The sequence below is a fragment of the Carettochelys insculpta genome, chromosome 17 (genome assembly GCF_033958435.1).
Source record: "Carettochelys insculpta isolate YL-2023 chromosome 17, ASM3395843v1, whole genome shotgun sequence".
Lineage (NCBI taxonomy): Eukaryota > Metazoa > Chordata > Testudines > Carettochelyidae > Carettochelys > Carettochelys insculpta.
The window spans coordinates 16,688,067-16,706,758 of NC_134153.1; the positions used below are offsets into that span (position 1 = coordinate 16,688,067).

The 18,692-nt window shown below is 41.0% G+C and overlaps 1 protein-coding gene across 1 annotated transcript in view; it reads right to left on the reverse strand.

Annotated features, from left to right (window-relative positions):
- Positions 1 to 542: 542 nt before the first annotated feature.
- TSHZ2 (teashirt zinc finger homeobox 2) overlaps positions 543 to 18,692 on the reverse strand; it is a 300,004-nt gene continuing 281,854 nt past the window's right edge. The window contains exon 3 of the mRNA XM_075011363.1: positions 543 to 2,387. The gene's annotated coding sequence lies outside the window, so the exon portion shown is untranslated. The remainder of the gene's footprint in view (positions 2,388 to 18,692) is intronic.

Below are 18,692 nucleotides of genomic sequence, written 5' to 3' on the forward strand. Positions count from 1 at the left end.
ATAACATAAGTTCATTTAAAAAGCCTGATCTGCGTTTAACAGCTTCAGAGGAACTCAATGTGAATGCATTGATTTTGCTTTAACAGAATTTTGTTGTCAATGGACAGTGCTTGGCATGCTGCATACTTCAGTCTTAACCCATCTGAAGTCTCTGTTCATTTCCAGTTGAGCTCCATTCATTTCCAGTTGAATAGGTTAAGCAAAGACAGACCTCACTGTTCTCAATTCACTTTATGATCCTCCCATCATAAAAAATAATATCAGCACCTTGCTTTTCATGTCAGAACTACATTTGAGCTGCTATTCCCTATGCCCATGAGTAAATCCCGTAAAAGCCGCCCCGTTGTACTGTCTCTATTTTTCCTTGTGGATGATGGATTGATGGATGAGTGCTGACACTTCAATGAAGCTATTTCGACTGCCATCTCAATCCGATGATGTGAGGGGTATATTTTCTGTCCATGCCTCATTACTTCAGAATGACATTCCTGGAACTTCATTTACTTTTTCCCTCCTTCCCTCAAGCGCCATATTTTTTCCCATCTAGGTTATGCATGCCATAAAAAAAGCAATTTGCTATTATATGTGGCATAAGGGCAACACTTTTCCTAGGAGGTAAATAACAAGCCTCCCCGCTGCTCCTCCCATGTTGAGTTTAGGGATCATGTCAAAATTTCCCAAATAATTCTAAAATAGCCTATCTTGCGTAGGTCATAAGGAATATAATAAATATATTTGGATTAATTTTGCTGTATTCAATTTTTATTTTATCCTTGATCATCTAAATAAAATAATTTAAAAAGCAACACTCCAAACTCTGGTGGGTTTGAAAGATTCACACCTCAATTTTGTGCCTGGGATACATTAAATCTTTCATTTATAACTGAGTAGCAGTTTACATCTTGATCCAGACTTATTTGTCCTTTGAGAATAAGGAAATTCATTCTTTAAATGCAGTGATGAATTTGTCTTTTATGGGTTGTTTTCATTGCACAGCAAATGCTCAGCTAAAGGAAACAGAGCTGTGTCTGATGAGCTTGATTTTCCATACAGTGCACTAGGTAATGTGAGGTTTGTGATATTAAAACATCCTGGAAGCTTTTCTGAGTCGACTTAGAACCTGACTTTAATGTGTGCAATACAGTATTCCCGTTAATAATAATATATAATTAAGACATCCGTTAAAAATCCATAACGTTAATTTAATGGCGAAAATCTAATACAGTTCTATTGGAATTTTTACGTTAAATTAACTTTAACGGGCTTTTAATGGATGTCTTAATTAGATCTCATTATTATCATGAATATTCCACAAATTAAAATTGGGATCTCAAAGTTTTAATGAAAAAAGTTATAGGAACAAATTTTAAACTGAAGTGCTCATCTCCCATCCCACTAGATTTCAGCTGATTTGGAAAGCAGGCAGTGCTTTCTGTAGCAATAGGCAAGCCCAACAGACAGTAAGAAGGCCAGATTCCGATTTCATTTACAATAGCATAAATCTGAAAGAACACCATTGACAGTAATGGAGATGAATTTGGCTCTTATATATATATTATTAAGCATATATATATATTATGCTCAATAATCTAACAATAGTGCTTTTGTTTAAAAATCACTCCATTGCATATGTCTTGTCATATGCTGTAATGGAGATTTTTTAAAAAATATCTGAGGAATAAAACAAACTGAAAATAATCCATTTTAAACAAATCTTTGGCAGCAACTTGGTTAAGCATAATTATTTGAACAACTTGCACAGAAGATTAACATTGTTCAGAGTGTTTTTGGCTCAGAATCTGCTTTAACTTAATAATTCTTCTACTTACTGTGATGTATTGATCCCTAGTGCAATGACTGGATTGAGCAACCCAGGTGCAACAGTAATAGCTGCACTGAATAGAAACATTTCCTTTAGACAAACTATCCCAAAGGGGTTATAAATAGGAAATGGACATTACCATGAAAAGCACAGCTTCCAGTGTGACGGCGTCTTGTGTAGCACATATGGACATTGAACTATGAAGAAGTATACTTTTTTTTTCCTGTCAAGTATTACAAATGGATGAAATAAGTACATCAGTGTTCTCAGTCATTATCTTACTTCGGTGGCACTTTGTTTTAGTGACAGCAAAAAGGGACGGTGGAGATGAGACAGCCCCAGTGCAGTTTATCAGTGAAAATCTAATATCGTCCATAAGCAGGGGAGTGGAAATCAATACTTCATTACCAAATTGTTAGTGAGGATGAAGAAGAATAGCTGGAGTGTTTTTGGCAGTCTTCTCAGTCCAGGTTGTTGTGAGTTCAGTGTCAGGAGCGGAGTGACGTGTGGAGAAGGACTCAGTTCAGGAAGCCTGGGCTGGAAAGCTGGAACTAAGGCATTTGTCCTGTAATCAGAGTAATTATAATATAATGTGATTATACTTAAAATCATGATTCTAGGTTTTATAAAATAAACATTTTTCTCAACAATTTCTCAGTTGCAGTGACATCCCAGTATAAGTCGTAGGCTCTCAGAAGATTGACAAAATTAAATAATTATATCCATTTGTGTCCCTAGCGCCAAATGGCATTTAGATATCACAGCTGCTTTTGCCATGTCTTAATCTGGCCCCCCGAGTCCATCACCCGGCACGTCCCAAACATACGTTAGGCTTGCCATTCTCCAGTGAGGAGCCATACCTGTTCAGTATACATTAATGAACTTGTGTCACTCTGATAAAAGAATGTTGTAAATGCAGCCTAAATGAGTATTGTGGTAGCACATTGCCTCTAAACTTGGAGCCCCCCATCATGTTATTTCTAGTCATTCTGGTAATCTCGCTCTGCTTATGTCTGCTCAATTTTTTTTACGTTATTCTTCTCATTCGCGTTCATATTTAACATTCTCTTACCACAACCTACCTCTCTACAACTACAACTGTGGCTTTTCGATACAAAAGAACTTCTACCACTGTGCAGCTACTGACCCTGTTGAATGGCTTATTTTGTGTTGTGAGTTATAGATGGGGATAAGGAATGCTTCTTCTATGCAATTTTAAGGTGTGGGTTTAAAAATTTAATTAGAAGTTGAGTGCTTTTTGGCTTATGTCCTGGGAGCAAGAAACTGAAGAACACACAGACAAAAAAGCACAACCGTGGAAAAATAAGGTCAAACGTGGAGCAGAGACTTAAGCAGAGTGAAAACCAGTATAGACAGCGGGTGACATAGAGACCAGCAAAGGACAGAGAGAAAAACTTAATGAAAAAAATAAAGACTGTTCAAGATCCATGTTCGGTTGTCTCTTAATTTAGCTTAATAGTTTGCAAAGCCAATGGTAGTGTCATTTAAAATTAAAAATAATGTAAGCTTTTCAATAAATTCAATATGAAAACAAAAACCACAAGCAGGAGAGTAGAGTGCATGACATGCTTTTGATATTAATTTTGTTTTACAACCTTCCCATATTTTCAGTTTTCAGCGAGATGCTCAGGAATGGTAACATACAAAAGCCTGTAGAAGAACACTTCAATCTTCCTGGACACTCAGTAACAGATTTAAAACTAGCCATCCTACAATAAAAAGTTCAAAAAACAGACGCCAAAGAGAAACTGCGGAGCTACAATTCACTTGCAACTTTGACATCATCAAGAAAGTATTGAATAGAGACTAGGAGTGGCTGGCCAACTACAAAAGCAGTTCCTCCTCTCTTAGTGTTCACACCTCCACATTAGCTTCTGGAAAAGGACCACATCCTCCCTGACTGAACTGACCGCATCAGCTCTGGCCTTCTTCTTGATTGGGATTCTCTCCTTTTCATGAGCCTGTATAATTAGACCTGCCTCTTGGAATCTCCACTACATTGCATCTGACAAAGCGGGTCTTTGCCCATGAAAGCTTAAGCTCCAAAATATCTGTTAGTCTATAAGGTGCCATAGGACTTCTAGTTGAGTTTTGCACTGCCCATGCAGAACTGCAATGGAGAAGTTGGTAGGACAGAAGCAGGAAATGGCAGCAGTGGGATAGGATGCACAGCAGATATTTTGAGACTTTGGGTAAGTACGGTAGCTGGATATTTCCACCAAAATGATAACTGCCCATGGGGAATGTCAACATTTTAGAATAGTATCTTCAGATTTCAGGGTCAACATGCCACTGAGATGAATGGGATATATTTTGTTTCATAGGGCTGATGTTTCAAGCTACTTTTTGATTGAAGGACATTGCCTCATTTTACACCTACCTCACATTTTCAGGGTTTTGTCACAAACAAGAAGGCTAGGAACCTAATTATTTAAAAATAAATGCTTAGGGTATGGCTACACAATAAGTCTGACAGTGGCACTGCTATAGTGTAGCATAGACATTTTCTGCAGCAATGGAGCAGGTCTTTCCATTGTTGTAGTAAATCTACCCGCTTGTGGCCATAGCTAGGTTAACAGAAGAATTCTTCTGTCAACCTAGCCATATCTAGGGTAGGACTTTCATTGGCTTAACTGTGTCTTTCAAAGTTGTGAATTTCTCATACACCATAGCAATGTCACTAGTTTTGGATGTAGACCAAATTTTAGATTCTACTGTGAGGAAGAGGTGGATCCTGTAGCAAATTTTACAATTGTAGAATCGCTGAATACAAAGGATATGCTTTTATTGAACAATAATTATCAAGTCCTCAACAGATGTAAACAGCTATGTCTATTTTAATGCATTAAGACTCAAAATTCCTTTCAGTAAGCATCTTTCCATTTGTACAGAAAACACCCAGCAAACATTGCCACCATAAAAGCCTTTCCAAGAGCAGTCCTTCAGCGTGTCTGCAGTTTGAGACTGGACACTTAAACATTTGTCAGGTAAGGGTGGGTGCAGATGTACAGAACCAGAATTGCTGAACTAAGCATCAGAAACCCTACACTGCCTTCTGTCCAATCCACTTGGCACTCCACTTTCTCTGAATCTCTCTCATCCTGGTCAAAAATTATATTAACTGAACTTCAGTTTACACCTAGCTGATATGATAGGCAACACTTTCTGTGCTTTTCACATCAAACCCTTTCTATGAGTATTTATGTCACAAATGGTTTATCAAATCCAATAGTCTGATGACAGACTCATCCATTTACTGCTTTTCCTTACAGTTTCAGGCTTTTATTAAGACAGTTTTATCAATGCTATACCAGTTATGGTGATGATGATGATGATGATCATAATCATCATCATCAATAATAAATAATGCTTAGCTCTTACAGGACCTGGTCTACCTATTGAAGTCCATGGAGACATTGGCGTTCATGGGCTTTGGATCAAATCCATATGTTGTTTAAACAGTTGGATATAAGGTGCTAATTTGCAGCGCTACAGAAATATGCAGACAATCGCTATGGGGTTACCATATGTTATTTCTAAATGTAATTTTTAACCTACTTCTATTACATTTGTATAGCAGCAGAAAATCTGTTCCTTAAAGAATAAATGTTTATATCTATAATATCCAGCTAGTAAGAAAGGAGAGATCTGGATACATTTTGCTTGATGTAAGACTCTTTTGACAACTAATGATAATATTAGAGACTCTAAATGCTGTATGGTTATCCATAATTATAACTGAAGGTATGTCAATCTAAATAATATGGTACCTTAAATTATTTATGCTGATTATACAAAGCATTTCCTCTAAGTTTTGTCTGCATATCCATGCTAGAGCCCAGTAACAGGAGTAGATGTACGAAAGGGCATTTAACAGAACACCACAGTTTCATAGACCATATTTTAGTTTACACAACTATGATCAGCAAAGATAGTTAAGGATTTGAAAATTGTTAATGCTAATAATTTGTATTAATATTTTACATTAATTTAGGGTAAGCTCCAGCTGCCACTGAAGTCAGTGGAGAAACTGTTAATGATTTTATTGAGATCGGGTCCATATCTCACTTCCTCTTAGGTTTCCCATACTGCTTCTGAACTACTTCACATATGTAATGGAAATGTCAACCATCTACTGCATAGCTCTCTCAGGTGAGTATAAGGAGAGGTGACATTTGGGTAACGCACCATGGCTACATCTACATGAGAGGCTTTTCCTGGCAAAACTGCTGGCAAAATCCATGGAGTGTCCACACGCAAAAATGTGCTTCGTTGACAGTTTGTTGATAAAACACGACATATCTGCTGGCAGTGTTATACCTCTCCCCACTCAGGTATAATGCCTCTCTCGACAGTGTTCTGTCAACAAAACAGCTGTGTAGACACACAGGGGCATAGGGCTTCCATGGGCAGCTCTGTTTGCAGATTTTCTGCTCAGCTGTTCTGTCAAGAGATGGCCAGGAAGTTTGGCTGCTCTCCGTCAACAGAGTGGATTGCTCTTTTGATCTGCTTTTATGTGTAGACCTGCTCTGTAGACAGCAGTTTTGCCCTCTGACAGTGACTTCTGTCAGTCAACAGAGGCTTCTTGTGTAGACATAGCCCAAGGGTGCCATTTTGGGAGATTGGGAAATAGGGTGGTATTATAGCTGCACAAATCAGGATGCTGCTTGGTGTTCTTTCTCCTCTCCTCATGGTCAGGGAGCAAGAGAAAGTACACAGCTTGGGTCACTTACTCCTCTGCGGCCTCCCCTCACTAGCTAGGTGTGACTGTAAGACAGGGATGGGGAACCTATTGCTTGCAGGCCAGCTGTAGCCCATAGCTCACATGGATTCAGTCCACAAGCCTTGGGGTACTGCCTCACCTCCATAGCAGTGTGAGCTGGTGCTGGTGTTCCAGCCTTGCCCCAGCACTCCTATTCCACGCTACAGCAACCTCCTCCCATACACTGAACTTTTCATTTTTGGCCCCATCCCAGAGCCTGAGGGGGCCCACAGATCTACTAGCCTTGGGCCCCTGTGGGGCTGGAGTGCATTGGGAATGAGTTGAGTGCCTTTTTTCCCCCTGCTTCTCCATAGGGGTCCACGTCAGTGAGGGTTTCTTTATTTGTTTTGTGCTTCTCACTTTTGTGTTGCCCCTGACTGATTTTTCTGTGGCTCAGTGCCCCCCCCGATGAAAAAACATTCTCTAGCCCTATCATAAGTGAAGAAAAGCAAGCAGCATCCTAATACACACAACCACAGCCCTCTCCTCCCCACCCTGCAAAAATGGCGGCCTTGCAACTCACCACTAACAAACAATTTCACAAGATCTTTAATCTCCATGTAGAGCAAACATGACCTTAGATAGTAAATCTCTGAGGCATCAAACACATGCACAGAATGGGAGATACACTTGGCGCCCTTTATTTTAAAAAAAAAGTTTGCCCATGATATAACTGCATCAGAAGGCATGACAAGACAAAGCAGAAGTTTGTTCTACAGCCCAGGCAATGCTGTAATACCTCAGTCTGTATACAGGTGACATTATGGACAACAAACATCTATTGCATCTTGAGTTCTTATTGATTGGGATTACGGAAGATACATTTGGAAGACACCTGAAGAACATTAAAGTTGCATCCATTTGAGAAGAATCTTTCTGGAAACTACAGCTTTAAAAGGCTGCAAGATGGACAAAGTCTGGAAGATTTTTCATTATGAAGATCATGACAATCATAGCTCATGGCCAGAGCCTCAGTTTGGAAATCAATATTTCTCTACTAGAGTCAATGGATTATGCTGATTTACACCACCCAAGTCTGGCCCATTAACTGCTAACATAAGTAATCACCTTCACCTCCCTTCTGTGTCACACACTGTTTTTGTGACAGTAATCAAATCACTTAGGCCTAGACCCTTAAAAGGTATTTAAGTGCCCATTTACTATTAATTTCCCTTAGTCTTTGATTTCCCCATCTGTAAAATGGGAATAATAATACTTCCTTACATCATAGGGTTGTGGTAAGGATAAATGCATTAAAGATTGTGAGGAACTGAGTTATGACATTGATGGGGGCCCACAGAGAGAGAGAGAAAAAAGAGTGACATTTGAGGTAAATGTGGATTTTTTGCTGAGCTTGACCATTGATCAGGATGTGTGGGGACAGTGGGAGGGCCTAGTGATAAGTTTTAACAAAGGGCATGTCTGTACTACATGAAAGCACCAAAAACACCAAGTCTCAGAGTCTGGGTGCACAGGCTAGGCCAGTGGGACTTGGGCTTCAGGTTTAAAAATACCAGGTAGGTGTTCAGGCTTGGATTGGAGCAGGCGATCTGTGATCCTTCTTGCTCATCAGGGCTACGTCTACACGTGCAGCCAACATCAAAATAGCTTATTTCGATGTTGCAACATCGAAATAGTCTATTTCGATGAATAACGTCTACACGTCCTCCAGGGCCAGCAACGTCGATGTTCAACTTCGACGTTGCTCAGCCCAACATCGAAATAGGCGCAGCGAGGGAACGTCTACACGTCAAAGTAGCACACATCGAAATAGGGATGCCAGGCACAGCTGCAGACAGGGTCACAGGGCGGACTCAACAGCAAGCCGCTCCCTTAAAGGGCCCCTCCCAGACACAGCTGCACTAAACAACACAAGATACACAGAGCTGACAACTGGTTGCAGACCCTGTGCCTGCAGCATAGATCCCCAGCTGCCGCAGAAGCAGCCAGAAGCCCTGGGCTAAGGGCTGCTGCCCACGGTGACCATAGAGCCCCGCAGGGGCTGGAGAGAGAGCATCTCTCAACCCCCCAGCTGATGGCCGCCATGGAGGACCCGGCAATTTCGACGTTGCGGGATGCGGATCGTCTACACGTTCCCTACTTCGACGTTGAACGTCGAAGTAGGGCGCTATTCCGATCCCCTCATGAGGTTAGCGACTTCGACGTCTCACCGCCTAACGGCGAAGTTAACTTCGAAATAGCGCCCGACGCGTGTAGCCGTGACGGGCGCTATTTCGAAGTTGGTGCCGCTACTTCGAAGTAGCGTGCACGTGTAGACGCAGCTCAGATTTCAGAGCCTGGACTCCATCCTCACCAGGAACATTTCTGCTACTATTTTTTGTCCCACAGCCTCAGCACCACAAAGTGGAGGCAACTGATTTAGAATCTGAGACTCAGTGCAATGTAAACTGACCCTGAAATTATTAGAACAATATTCTCCCTCTCTCCTTTCAGCCACAGTCTGCTGTGAAAGGGTCCTCATAGTTCCAAGTTTGCTCATAACAGCTCCAAATGGAACAGCACAGAGATGCAGCTCTGTAGACGCAGACATTGTCAGTCCTGTGAACAAACCCTGGGAGTTTGTGTCACAAAAATTTAGCCGTAAATATGGTATTCTTTTTTTAAAAGTTCTCTGAAATTTGTAAGTTGCACAATGTTTTATTCATGGTGAAATTCTAGCTAATTTTCTTTTAATAATTTTCACTTTTTCTGTCATGACAACTGCTGCCATCACAGTAAAATATAAAAATACACCATTCCAAATTTAACACCTCTGAAAAATCAATAAAAAATGTCTATGTGAAAGGCCGTGCTTAAGTTCAGAGAAAATGAGTTTGTCATGAATTTTGTAAATTTCAGTCAGTTGAAATTTGGGTTTTTTTCAGAGTAGTTCACAAAATGTTTCATTCTAGCAGAATGAGAAGGTATTTTCAAACAAAGAAAACAAAAAACAACAACAACCCCCCCCCCAAATAAGAAAACCTCTTTCCTGAGGTAAATCCTTACAAAACAACTCAGTGGGTTTTTTTTCTCATTCTGCCAAAAGCTGAAATTTGCAAGTTTCACTTTTGAAATGACACTTTTCACTTGGTTCTATTTGTAGTCTCCTCACACCAACTTCTACACTTTGTATTCCCAGCCCACTCAAACTACTCCATCAGGAAGTCAGCAATGATAAGTGGGCACCTGAGCCATGTCAAAAATCACTGCTCTTGATCCTTCAAATCTGTGGTGTCCAACACACTAGCCACATGTGGCTATTTAGCTGACTAAGTGTGGCTAATTGTCTCGAACAAAAAAAAATATTTTCAGAATAATATGGCTAGTTTGCTATAGCAGTAGCCACTGCTTCTGAACTGGCTGGAAACCCCACATTCAAATATTTACATGCATGCTCAACTTTAGGCAGGCAAATGTTCCTGCTGTGGTCAGATGTTTGCAGAACCAGAGCCCCCAGGAGTCACCAAGGCATCTAGTTGCCTAAATTCCTTTGTGAATCCTACCCTGAAGAGTTTCACCAGACATCTGGAAGACTTCTTAAATCACTCACCTTGCCTCTTAAGATTACATTCTGCAGACTGAGCAACTCAGCAGTACAGGAGGATGACTACATTCCTTATTGCAGAATACACTACTTTTCTCTTTCTTTTGGAGGCAGCCTGCATAGAGAAACTGCCCCATCTGAGAAATATAGTCAGTGTGCAGGCTTGCTCTTAAGTAACTACAAGTTAAATCACCACACTGTGCGCCAGAGCTGCACATCCTGCTGCTTCATCTGCAGAATATTCCACTGCTGCTTTATCTGCAATATATGCCGCATGCCGGTTGCTTGAATTAGGGTCGTGGGGAGAAGGGAATCATTATAGAATATGAGGAACCCCAAAGCATAAAAAAAACTTCTCCTTTTGACTTCTCCTCACTTGCTTTGTTTCCTTTTCACAAACTGACATTGCTGACGAGATTATAGATGGCACAACACCAAGCAACTGCTTTTTGGGTAATATTTTTAGGGACTACAAACCTGACTATGCTTTTGGGTTTCCAGGAAGACTCAGTGACCCAGTATTATAATGTATTTGATGATACTGGCGGGCATCAAGGCTAGTCAGAGTCTGACATTTCATTTGCTGTACATTTCCTATGCTAACAAAGCGCCTTGAAAAGCCAGGTAAATTAGACTTGGAGAAAGGGACACTGCATCTCTGAGTAATGAGGTTGGGAAACAGGGAACGCATTTTCCACTAGCTCATGTCTCACTGTATGGCATTCCGATTTCATGACACTTCATAATAAATCATTGCTTATCACTCACATGGGAACATAACATGGCTCAAGTTAAGATTCGTTAGTGATTGTAAAGAAGAAACATGAATTGCTCTGTATCAGGGCTTTTTTGATCATCTTTCTGTCCACAGCAGGCATTTTTTTTATATTATTATATTTACTGTAACTGTTGTTTAGAGCATAAATAAAAAGGAAGGAAAGAGCAGAAAATACGAATAACGAAAATAAATTTATTTGTCTTATTTATGTGTTTATGTAAGCATTTGGCAATTTCTTTGCACAGCAGTTTGTATCCAGTGTCATAGAGGGCTGCACCAACAGAAGTTTTGGAAGCTGGAAAGGGTAAGTTTTTTTTTGTTTTTTTTTTTTAAAGCACTAAATGCCAACACATTCATCTCCTGGAAAGAAGGTTCTAGCAGGTAAATAAGTTAGTCTCTTGACTTGTGTTTGCTTCATGGCATCAGACACAATGAAATGCAACAATAAGACAAAGAGGGTAATTCTCCCTTATGCTGCGGCCCTTTATGCTGCTCTGGCAGCATACACGGCACAGAAATAGGCCTGTTGGCTCACCTCTTGAGGTAGGAAACTAGATGGGGGCAGGCCAAGAGCAGGAATGGAGGAGTGGAGTGGGTGGGGAAGGCTGGAATACCCTGTGTTAAGCCCGTTCTCTGCTTCCCATGATCCATTGGGAGATAGGAGAACCAGACCAGAATTTAAAGTAACTAGGATATTGAAGGTACAACAGTGGCTTTAAAAACACCTTTTCTTTCGCCCCTCAGATTCTGCAAGCTCAGGGATGGGGAAACATAGAATAGTAGACCAAATAGTCCAAATTCTGTAAATATCCTCAACTCTGGAATGTGCTGTCCTCCTTTGCCTTCTAGAAATGGATTTTCTTTAATCTTCCAGCAATATTACGATGCCTAGCTTCTTTTCCCCTCAGGTATACGGAAGGCAGAGTTTCATAGGTGAAGGGGCTGCAGACTGAAAGGTGATTCAGGTAGGATCTCATAGAATGCTTATATTTTACTGAGAAAGTCTTAACTGGAAAATATGTAACTGGAAACTTGATAAAATATTATGGAGCTGTTTAGAAAATGGGAACGATTTTTTCAAAAAGGTAACTAAAATTTTTAGAAAGACAAGGTGGGCAGGAAATATCTTTTACTAGACCAACTTTTATTGGTGAAAGAGACAAACTTTAAAAACCTGTTGTCAACTCTGTCCACATATCTATACAAGCAACTTCATCGCAGGATCTAACCGCATCAGCCACAAGATCAGGGACTCATCAACCTGCACCTGCTGTAGTATAATATATAACATCAAGTGCCAGCAAGGCCCCTCTGCCATGTGTACTGGTCAACCAGACAGTCTCTGCACCAATGGATAAATAGACATAATTCTGACATCAGGAATGGTTATACACATAAATCTGTGAGCTATCATTTTAACCTCCCTGGACATTCAATAATGGATTTAAAAGTAGCCGTTCTTCTACAACAGAATTTTACCACAAGATTACAGAGGGAGACATCCGAACTGGAATTCATTTGCAAATGTAACACCTTTAACCTTGGCCTGAACAGCATTATTAAGGGGGGGATTACATTACATTACAAGGGGGATTTCCCCACATTTAATAGTCACGGGAATGAGATAAATTGGTTCATTAAGGGATCAGGGAGCTTCTGGAGCAAAGCATGGTTGGGCCATCATGCTTGTCCCACTCCCTGGTAAAAGTGTCTGGTGGGGCAGAACATGACAAGCACCCTGCCCCAACCACACTTCTCCACAGCAGTGCCCTGACCCCACTCCCCATTAGGAGCGCCTGGAAGAGCAGGCCAAGCACCCTGCCCAGACTACACTCCTCCGCCAGAGTGCCCGACTCCCAGTCCGCAGTAGAAGCACCTGGTGGGGCAGAGCAGACAAACATACCTAGGCCATATACCCACGTGCACAGACACTCCTCAGAATGGGGTATTGTGAGACCACTTGCTGCTGCAGAGGTGCAGATGCAGATACACACAAAAAGTGGGCAGTGGATTGTGGATCGGAGGCATGTTGTTTCCAGTGGATGTGGATTGGATGCAAATGCACATGTTTATAGCTGCGCAGGGCTCCAGTCACTTGTACACAGCAAGGTTTGAGGTGCTAAGAAGAGATCTGCAGTTTTTCCAATGCATGGTGACATAAGGTCTAATCTGATCTAACTTAGACTGGTAAACTACAGTGCAGTCAACAGCGATGCTTTTTGATTTACTTTGGTTTTACTCAGTAGACAAAAACAAATTTCTGACAATTTTTATGAGTGGTACTGTCTCAGAATTCTTAATTTTTCTTCAAGGAACTGAAGACGCCATTAAAAATCTTCACATATTACCCCACATCAAGAAGATCAGGAAATACAGTCATTTTCATTTTCTGGCAAAAATGGTTTAAGAACAATCTTGTGTTCGGCCCAGGATCAGGCAAAGTATTGTCAAAATGTTAATTCTACCATAAACCATGGCTGGGTTAAAAACAGATATTGAAACAGGGGAATAAATATTTGACAATGCTGTTAAGGCAACTTCGCTAACGATTTTTGAACAACCTCCAACTGAGGTCTAAATGTCTGCAATATCCATAAACAACTCTATACTGTCCAATTAGGGAGACAAAGACATAGAGTCCTGTCAAGAAGATTTGCATGGCTAAGTGTCTGAGATCAGAGAGACGATGAGGGATCGTTCGGAGTGATGGGGGATGCTCAGAACGGATGACTATCATTACGATATTACAGAGCCTTACACCTTCCCAATTACTGGCAGGATTCATTAATTACTGCAGCATTTCGTTAATAGAATCCGCTCTCTTTGCCTTATCGCTGCCTTCCCTCTGTCTACATAAACCCACAACTCAGCAGTCGATCACCTATGAAAAATTACACTGTACAGCTTCTCGTGGCCCATTTAAAATGAAAAGGCAATTGAATAAGAAATAAAGAACAAAAAAATAAGGTTTGTAATGCAGATGTGTAGGAGCTAGAGAAGCAGCACCCTATGGATTTAGGATTTTGTTTTTCATTTTTTGTCTGAACTGCTGGAGAAAAAGTATCAGTGGCAGCTGCAGAGAGACTGCTTCAGAGTGGGTTTAAAAGCACAATGAAAGCATTTTGCACAGACGCACGCACACACACAAACTGTAGGCAGATTGCAAAGTGACAATTACTTAAGGCCTGCTAGGCTGGAGTTTCACAACTAAGATTGGTGAATATTACAGGGACTTGATGCCATTGCAATCGACTCAGCCCCATTAAAGATAATGGTGTGAGCATTTCCATGCTGTCATCATGTTACTATCAACAGCATTATCAGTATCAACTGCTTTTACAATTATGCACAATGGCTCTTCCTGCACAAAGATGTAGCAAGCACCAAACTCATTTTCTTTTTAAATACACTGAAAAGAGCATAGATTTCAATCCTTCATCTGTTCACAGATGAAACAACATTTCCAAATCATCACTGATAGCATTTTTTTCCCTTCCTTTCTAAGGACGGCCAACTGTTCTCAGTGATTTCTATTACATTTCCTACCTATTATTTCATGTAATGGCATTCCTTAAATTTTAAATTAGCTTTGAAGAATAAAAATAATTGAATTCCTGCTGTTTTGTGTACATAGAGGGTGACAGGAGCTAATGTGATAATTTAAACTGTAAATGAGTCTTCACTTTGTGTTCATTAATTACAGCTAATTACTGAATTACAAACCTTCTTGGTTAGGCACTGTTATGTATTCATGTAGCATGTTGGATCTCCAGCTGGTAGAAAACTGTTTTATAGACTTACAAGCTGACATACCAAGCTACCACTGAAACAATTCAGCTTGAAAATAAAGGAGGTGTATGTATGTGGGGGGTGGGTGATGGAGCTTCATAATTGCTGCCGTTCTTTTGAATTAAATGAATGGTGAGAAACAGTGCTTGGAACGTGAACCTTAGGGAGACAATATCCAGTACACATAATAATAACCATATATGCTATGGTGGAGGGAGAGACCCATATAATTAACATACTGCTTGGAGTAAAGGCCCTGATTCCTTTCTTTTTTACACTGGTGTCACTTCATTGACTTAAACTGAGTTGCTTTTGATATTCACCAAGGTAAATGAGATGAGGAGCAAGCCCTTTAAAGCAGGGGCAATCTAGTGCAAATTCTTCATCAAAGTTGGCAGTAAAATAAAACTGAAGAGCCAGCAAAGTGTTAACAGACTTTCAAGACCTACATTCTATTCCATATGTAACTATTATTTCATATCCATTGTTCCAATATGACAGCATGTCATAAAACTATTGGGATGGCTTTGTCAGGATGGTTGGATTTCATAGTGTTGTCCAAAGAAACATTTGGCGCATCCCATGTGTATCGATGTTCCAAGTTCAAGCAAAATGTACTAACTAAACTACGCTACCATACAAAGTGGGTGGGCATGTGAGCTAGTGGGTAACAGACCATGGGAATGATCACAAGGACAGAAACTGCCTTACAAGCATCACGAGAGAAACCAACAGAACACCACTAGCCATCACCTACAGTCCTCAGCTAAAACCTCTAAGCGCATCATCAGCGATTTACAACCCATCCTGGACAATGATCCCCCACTTTCACAGGCCTTGGGAGGCAGACCAGTCCTTGCCCACAGACAACCTGCCAACCTGAAGCAAATCCTAACCAGCAACTATACACTGCACCACAGTCACTCTAACTCAGGGACCCATCCATGCAACAAACCTCGTTGCCAGCTCTGCCCACATATCTACACCAGCAACACCATTACAGGACCTAACCAGATCAGCCACACCATCGTGGGTTCATTCAGCTGCACATCTACCAATATAATTTATGCCATCATGTGCCAGCAATGCCCCTCTGCTATATACGTCGGACAAACTGGACAGTCTCTACGTAAAAGAATAAACGCACACAAATCAGATATCAGAAATGGCAATATACAAAAACCCGTAGGAGAACACGTCAATCTCCCAGGCCACACAGTAGCAGACTTAAAAGTAGCTATCCTACAGCAAAGAAATTTCAGGACCAGACTCCAAAGAGAAATTTCTGAGCTACAATTCATCTGCAAATTCGACGCCCTCAGCTCTGGCTTAAACAAAGACTGCAAATGGCTGGCTAAATACAGAAGCAGCTTCCCCTCCCTGGGTGTTCATACCTCCAGATCAACTGCTGGTAGTAAGCCTCACCCTTGCTGACTGAGCTAACCTTTTTATCCCCACCCTTGCTCTGGCTTATTTATACCTGGCCCTGCAGATTTACAAGACCAGCATCTGATGAAGTGAGTCTGTGCTCATGAAAGCTCATGCTCAAAACTTTTTTGTTAGTCTATAGGGTGCCACAGGACCCTGCTGAAGCTACAGAATGCAAAGTCTACACCCAGTACTGTGATGCCATGGAATTCACAGTTAACCTCGGTACCTGGAGGGCCCCCCCTCTTTTTTTTTTTCTTGCACTATCTTTTTCCACTGGTTTTGGATCTTTTAATCTAGCCACACACATTCTCCCCCACCCTCCAAATCTGTATTTACATCAAAATGCATCATAATCAGGGCACATGCACAGTTTTAATCCAATCACTGCACATGTCTGGGAGTGAACCTCAGTGGTCTTTCCTGCTTAATACATATACCACATGGCTGCAGCAGTAAACCAAAGACAAAAAGAATCTGTGCTTTACAATCAAAATCGAGTCAGGCAAGGCACATAACCCATGCCTTCTTGGTGTGGGGCTCTGTCCCCTTCTAGTGGCCAATCTAGTGATTGACAAATCTGCTACAGTGTTGGCTAACAGGTGTGTTTTTTAGCTCACAGAGTAGAGGCTGATATACTAAGCAACAACAGTACCAGGTTCAATCCTGCCTGCTGACACATGGGAGCTCTGTCAGTGTAGCAGTAGCTGGAAACATTTCTTACACATCCAGACTTGCAAATAGGTAGGTCAATGCTACTTTGCTGCGCACTGGCTTGCGAAGATGTAAATGGGCTTTGAACTCAGATCCTACCTGTATGGTACAACATCCTGCACCATGTAAAGAGCTACTTTTAATGGCTGAGTAAGAAACTGCTAAAAATAAAGTGGAAGCTCCTCAGCAGGTATAAAAATAAAAATAATACTTTGCACTTAAGCCTTGTTTTTTGTCTAAAGAAAAATGGAGTGACTTGTCCAACTTCAAACAGCAAATCAGTAGCAGACACAGGAACATGTCATGTGATCTTCCCAGGCCTATTTCCAACCACTTCATCATATTACCTTGCGAACAACTAAAATATGGGAACCAAAGATGATGGCAGAAATTTCTCTCTCTTTGTGGATAATTGCTACCTCTTGTCCTGTGCTAACAGTAATGTACATTAACTCACTACAGGATGAACCTCTCTAGTCTGACACCCTTGGGACCTGGATGGTGCTGAATGAGAGACTATGCTGGACCATGGGAGGTTAATATTGCCGAGCAGCATTACCAACACTGTTCTGGGCTCTTAGAAGACATTTGACGGTAATTATGGCTAAATAACAGCACAGAACACTGAAAGTGAGGACTGGTGGCTATGAACAAACTTGAGGGGACCACAGGAAACTTGGCCACACCCATCATAAGTGGACATCTGACTGACTAAAATTATTCTGGGCCACAGATGTTGCTGGACCCGAGAGTGCCAGACTAGGAAGGTTCAGCCTGTATCAGTACCCACTGCAGAATGTACTCTATACAGGAATTATATTTCTCTCCATCTCTCAACTACGATGATATCTCGATTAAAAACGGTAACTCACTTTTATTGTGTCACTGAAAAATGGCTTCTCTAGAAGCACAGAGCAGCTCTGCACCATACTGGGGCAACAGGTCAACAATGTGTTAGGGGAAAGAGCTCTATTCACTGTGTTAACTAACACCATTTCTTTGACTAAAGTCTCCCATCAAAGTTGTTTTCATGGCCAGACCCATTTTTAGCTTTAAAGCTTCACACGGTAACAACATGCAGGACATTCAAATATGCACTGTAGCTAGGATTTCAAAGGTGTTCCAGAGGAATTAGATAACTAACTCTATTTGTATGGGTGTTGTTACTATTCCCCTCGGCTATGTTTACACTGTAGGTTGTATTTTGGGGTACAAAAGTATCCCAAAATAGCAATGCCATGGCTTTTAGCGGTGCCTGAAATAGCACTGAAATACCCCTGTTGTGAGAGGTGTAACAGAATATTTGAAATACCCCTTATTCCTAAATATTTTACATAATTTATATAGTGCAAATTTTGTAAATTGTTTTGAAACGCCCCCGCAGTGTAAATATAGCCCTAGGCACTTTGCTATATATCTATAGTGCAAGAGACAATGCAATGGGGTTGTCATGGTGCAGACTGGAATGACTAATTCTTAACAGTGCTGGGGGGATGATGATGAGAAATACAGGACATACTTAGGTACCAACTTTGTGTCACATCAGATGTAACAAAATTTGGACTCTTCTCATTGGGCACCATTACGGTTTGTAGGAATACCTGTTGGTACCTACCTGAGAGTCACATATATTTCTGAGTTATTTATTGGCCTTCTAAAAGTCTGAACTCTGTCTGCAGGTGACTAATATAATGGGAACTAACCACTTAGCTCAAACCACTTACACGGTACCTACAGTTTATTTTCTAGGCTTACTGGGGCTTACTCATATGGGTGGAGGTGCAAGAATCAGGCATGAAATATGTCCCTAACTATGAGCATTGCCTCATCCATT